At 30.5% G+C, this 5,804-nt stretch overlaps 1 long non-coding RNA gene across 1 annotated transcript in view; it reads left to right on the top strand.

Moving 5' to 3' along the window:
• LOC107059549 (uncharacterized) overlaps positions 1-2,549 on the top strand; it is a 4,091-nt gene extending 1,542 nt beyond the window's left edge. The window contains exons 2-3 of the long non-coding RNA XR_001472718.1: positions 2,393-2,444; positions 2,523-2,549. This is a non-coding gene — a long non-coding RNA (uncharacterized lncRNA). The remainder of the gene's footprint in view (positions 1-2,392; positions 2,445-2,522) is intronic.
• The last annotated feature ends 3,255 nt before the right edge of the window (positions 2,550-5,804 follow it).

The raw sequence follows: 5,804 nt of genomic DNA, 5'->3' as shown, positions 1-5,804 counted from the left end.
ATTTAGTTGTTGGAATTAAGTTAAAACTAAACTAGTTAAAGTTTAAAAGTTGTTTAAATTTGTTAAAATAAATAATGTCGTTTAGTTGGTGGACATAGTTGTTGGAATTAAGTCAAAACTAAACTAGTTAAAGTTGTTAAGTTGTTTAAATAAGTTAAAATAAATAATGTCGTTTAGTTAGTGGATTTAGTTTTTGGAATTAGGTCAAAACTAAACTAGTTAAAGTTAAAAAGTTCTTAAGTTGTTTAAATAAGTTAAAATAAATAATGTGGTTTAGTTGGTGGGTTTTGTTATTGGAATTAAGTCAAAACTAAATAGTGAAAGTTGTTAAGTTGTTTAAATAAGTTAAGATAAATAATGTGGGTTAGTTAGTGAATTTAGTTGTTGGAATTAAGTCAAAACTAAACTAGTTAAAGTTGTTAAGTTGTTTAAATAAGTTAAAATAAATAATGTGGGTTAGTTAGTGAATTTAGTTGTTGGAATTAAGTCAAAACTAAACTAGTTAAAGTTGTTAAGTTGTTTAAATAAGTTAAAATAAATAATGTTGGTTTAGTTAGTGAATTTAGTTGTTGGAATTAAGTCAAAACTAAACTAGGTAAAGTTTTTTAGTTGTTAAGTTGTTTAAATGAGTTAAAATAAATAATGTGGGTTAGTTAGTGAATTTAGTTGTTGGAATTAAGTCAAAACTAATGTAGTTAAAGTTAATGTTGTTAAGTTGTTTAAACAAGTTAAAATAAATATTGTGGTTTAGTTGGTGGATTTAGTTATTGGAATTAAGTCAAAACTAAACTAGTTAAAGTTGTTAAATTGTTTAAATAAGTTAAAATAAATAATGTGGGTTAGTTAGTGAATTTAGTTGTTGGAATTAAGTCAAAACTAAACTAGTTAAAGTTGTTAAGTTGTTTAAATAAGTTAAAATAAATAATGTGGGTTAGTTAGTGAATTTAGTTGTTGGAATTAAGTCAAAACTAAACTAGTTAAAGTTGTTAAGTTGTTTAAATAAGTTAAAATAAATAATGTGGGTTAGTTAGTGAATTTAGTTGTTGGAATTAAGTCAAAACTAAACTAGTTAAAGTTAAAAAGTTGTTAAGTTGTTTAAATAAGTTGAAATAAATAATGAGGTTTAGTTAGTGAATTTAGTTGTTGGAATTAAGTCAAAACTAAACTAGGTAAAGTTCAAAAGTTGTTATGTTGTTTAAATAAGTTAGATTAAATAATATCGTTTAGTTAGTGGATTTAGTTGTTGGATTTAAGTCAAAACTAAACAAGTTAAAGTTGTTAAATAGTTTAAATAAGTTAAAATAAATAATGTCGGTTTAGTTAGTGAAATGTTGGTGGATTTAGTTGTTGGAATTCAGTCAAACTAAATTAGTTAAAGTTAAAAAGTTGTTAAGGTGTTTAAATAAGTTTAAAAGAATAATGTTGTTAGTTGGTGGATTTAGTAGTTGGAATTAAGTCAAAACTAAACTAGTTAAAGTTAAAAAGTTAGTTAAGTTGTTTAAATAAGTTAAAATAAATAATGTGGTTTAGTTAGTGAATTTAGTTGTTGGAATTAAGTCAAACTAAATTAGTCAAAGTTAAAAGTTGTTAAGGTGTTTAAATAAGTTTAAAAGAATAATGTTGTTAGTTGGTGGATTTAGTAGTTGGAATTAAGTCAAAACTAGTTAAAGTTAAAAAGTTGTTAAGTTGTTTAAATAAGTTAAAATAAATAATGTGGTTTAGTTAGTGAATTTAGTTGTTGGAATTAAGTCAAAACTAAACTAGTGAAAGTTGTTATGTTGTTTAAATAAGTTAAGATAAATAATGTGGTTATGTTGGTGGATTTAGTTGTTGGAATTAAGTCAAACTAAATTAGTCAAAGTTAAAAGTTGTTAAGGTGTTTAAATAAGTTTAAAAGAATAATGTTGTTAGTTGGTGGATTTAGTAGTTGGAATTAAGTCAAAACTAAACTAGTGAAAGTTGTTATGTTGTTTAAATAAGTTAAGATAAATAATGGGGTTATGTTGGTGGATTTAGTTGTTGGAATTAAGTCAAACTAAATTAGTCAAAGTTAAAAAGTTGTTAAGGTGTTTAAATAAGTTTAAAAGAATAATGTTGTTTAGTTGGTGGATTTAGTAGTTGGAATTAAGTCAAAACTAAACTAGTTAAAGTTAAAAAGTTGTTAAGTTGTTTAAATAAGTTAAAATAAATAATGTCGTTTAGTTGGTGGATTTAGTTGTTGGAATTAAGTACAAAACTATACTAGTTAAAGTTAAAAAGTTGTTACGTTGTTTAAATAAATTAAAATAAAATATGTCAAAACTAGTTAGACTTAGAAAGTTGTTAAGTTGTTTAAATAAGTTCAAATGTTATTTAGCTGTTGGAATTAAAATTATCATTATTGTTTGTGTAGATGGATCCTGATCGTAGTTGGATGTATAATAGAAACAATCCTGGTCGAGCGGGTATGAATCCAGAATTCGCAGAAGGTGTCACTAGATTTATAAATCATGCAAAGACACTTGATGATTTTTAACTTCAAGATTGATTAGGTGTCCGTGTGTATATTGTGAAAATGTGAGATATCATACAACAGAGACTGTTGTTATGCTATGCATCTTATGATGAATGGATTCAAACCAGGGTTTACAGTTTGGACTAGTCATGTTGAGGTTGAAAGTGACACTATATTTGTAGAGTTCTTTGTTTAAATTACAGGATAGGTATATACGAATATCTCAGGAATATCGTAGTACTCTACCTCTTGAGAATCAGGACAGACCATTTACACAAGAAGAAAACGAGAATCTTTGGAAACAGAGTGCTAGTGAACCGATTAGAGGTTCAGTCTACGGCTATCCAGAAAAGGCGTATCAGAAGAAGAAGTCTTGGTATTGTGGTTCATCATCCTCAAGCTTTGATGGCGGGTATAGAGAGACAATATTCACAATGGAGAGTACGGTAGCTTATCTCAATGCCGAGCTTGCTAGTGTAGCCAAAAGAGAGAAGAAAGAGTGAGGAAGAGAGAGGAGGAGATTGCGGCAGCAAAGGAGGTAGAGAACAAGAGGTATGCAGCGCTTCAGGCCCAACTAACTTTTCTTTTTGAATCAGGAAATATTCTTCCTCCATGTCCGTCCAACAGTGCTGGATCTGATCAGGAGGGTGATGAGAATGATAAGTCTGATAAGGAGAGTGAGAATTGGTAAGTCTGATAAGGAGAGTGAGGGTGATGATGAGTAGTTGTATCTATTTGACATTTTAGACTTCTATATTTTTGGAATTGTTTGATCGTATTTTAGTTTATTTTGAAGTTGGATGAATTTTATTTTGAAATAGTTTAATGTATATGTTGAAAATATTGTGTTGTTTTGGTTGGATGAAGTTTATTTTGAATTCTTTTGGTTGTTTCGGTATAAATATGCAGGTGGGCAACTAAAAGCAGAAAACCGACCTCTGGAGGTCAGAATTTCAAATATAAAAAAATAAAAATACTAACCTCCGGAGGTCAGAATTTCAAAAATAAAAAAATAAATACCGACCTCCGAATGTCAGAATCTCAAAAATACAAAAATAAAAAATAAAAAAATTAACAAATACCAATATCCGGATGTCGGTATTCCAAAATAATAAATATTCTGACCTTAGGAAATTGCAAATAATAAAAAATAAAATAAACAAATATATAAAGCTGACCTCAGGAAGTCAGAAAATAAAATAATGAATTTTCCGACTTAAAATAAAAACTGACCACGAGAGGTTAGTAAATACCGACCTCCAGAGGTCGGTATTGAATAGCGACCAAGCTTTTTCCGACCTAAGCTGGGATGTCGGTATTAGGTCGGTATTTCAGGGAATACCGACCTCCGATACTATTACTCACAATACCCCATACTTCATTCACTACTTCAGTAGTTACTTATTTGATCTCTCATCCTCTTAAAGAAATTAACTTGAGTTCATATTTAACTTTATACACACAATCACACTCAATACCAATATGGTTAGTGCAATAGCCGGCTTGTGTATAAGTTTATTATTCATTTAATTGTCTTTCCTTTCTACTCGAATCTATCTGCTCCTATTCAACTGCTTTCCTAGACATGCACTGCATTGCTGAATCATTCATGGCTATTAGTAACATGCTAAAGTAGCAACATCGATTGAAACTTCAAGAAACAACAACAGGTCAAATGGTATTCATTAAAAAGTCATTTTAACTTTTCTGAGTCTCACACAATGAAGAAGCAGGGAATATTCTTTCATTGACCCATTGATCACTTGACACATGTGTTACGACGTTTTCACCTTATACTGGTGTATGTCTCTTATCCTTCCGATTATCCAACATCGTACAGACCTCAATCTAAACACCTCAAGATGTTTAACCCTAGTTTCTCTTTTTCAGTAATCCTTAAACTCATTTTCTTAGAGAAACATTTGCCTGGCTCATAAAACAAGTCATAATATGGTGGTGAAACTCATCTCTTCACGTTCCTCGACATAAGAGGTGATTGCTCGTGTGAGAGAGCCAATCTTGCGACTTGTTCGACACACTTTATTTATTATAAAATATCACATGCATACTACATTTGAACATAAATTCAATAGTTTTATATAGAAGAGAATATTACAACAATCAAGTCATTTTACAATACTGAAATATCATCATACTCTACGTAAAACTAGAGCTTTAACATGTTTTTCAAACAAGTCTCTAGAGATGGCCTTCGTAAAAGGATAAACTATCATTTCACGTGTAGGAATGTATTGCAAAGTTATTTCTCCACTTGCCACTACGTCTCTCACAAAGTTATACTTGATGTCGATGTGTTTGGTTTTGTTGTGATACTTAGGATCCTTTGTGTACGCGATAGCCGCTTGACTATCACAATATAGAATCATGGGACCCTTAGAATCCTTTGCAATACTCAAATGCTCAAAGAATCTCTTTAACCAAACAACTTCTTGTAGTGCAGACGCACAAGCCACAAATTCAGATTCCATGGTTCAAAGAGTTGTGCAAATTTGCTTCTTACTTTTCCATGAATAACACCACCATTTAGTAAGAAAGCATAACCGGATGTTGATTTTCTATCATCCCAGTCACCAGCCCAATCAGCATCTGTATAACCTCTTATGAATATATCAGATCCACTATAACACAGTGTATGATCTGCAGTTCCCTTCAGGTATCGGAATATTCTTTTTACTGCTTTCTAATTATCTCTTCCAGGATTGGATTGATACCTGCTAACTAGACTCACGGCATAACAAATGTCTGGGCGAGTACACATCATAACATACATCAAACTCTCGACATCACTAGAATAAGGAACTCGAGACATGTATTCCTTTTCTTTTTCAGTCTTTAGACACATTTCAAGGCAGAGCACCCAATGTACAAATGATCTGATTGGTCTCTTTTATTGTTGTTGAGCCCTACTTCGAATCTCATTGTTATCATGTCTTTTTTATATTCTTCCTTCCGCCATTTTCAGAGCACCCACAACCTTAAAATCCAAGATCAGCCACTGGTTAGTAGGTAGCCTAGTGTAGTCACCCATTAAGTGGGAGAGGCAAGAGACTAGCCCCATAAAGTACTATATCTCTTGAGATAAACTCAAAATTTTCTGGGAACGATCTCTTTGGATCTTAACACCCAATATATAGTCTGCTTCACCCATATCTTTCGTATCAAACGATTTTGAAAGTCATGACTTGACAGTTTTTACATACTCCAAATTATTTTCAGCTAATAAAATATCATCTTAATTATGTAAAACAAATTAAGATTATATATATATATATATATATATATATATATA

Source organism: Solanum tuberosum, unplaced genomic scaffold (assembly GCF_000226075.1).
Source record: "Solanum tuberosum cultivar DM 1-3 516 R44 unplaced genomic scaffold, SolTub_3.0 scf00025, whole genome shotgun sequence".
In the NCBI taxonomy this organism is placed as follows: domain Eukaryota; kingdom Viridiplantae; phylum Streptophyta; class Magnoliopsida; order Solanales; family Solanaceae; genus Solanum; species Solanum tuberosum.
The sequence above is the reverse complement of the archived record's forward strand: the minus strand, read 5'-3'. Positions and strand labels throughout refer to the sequence as shown.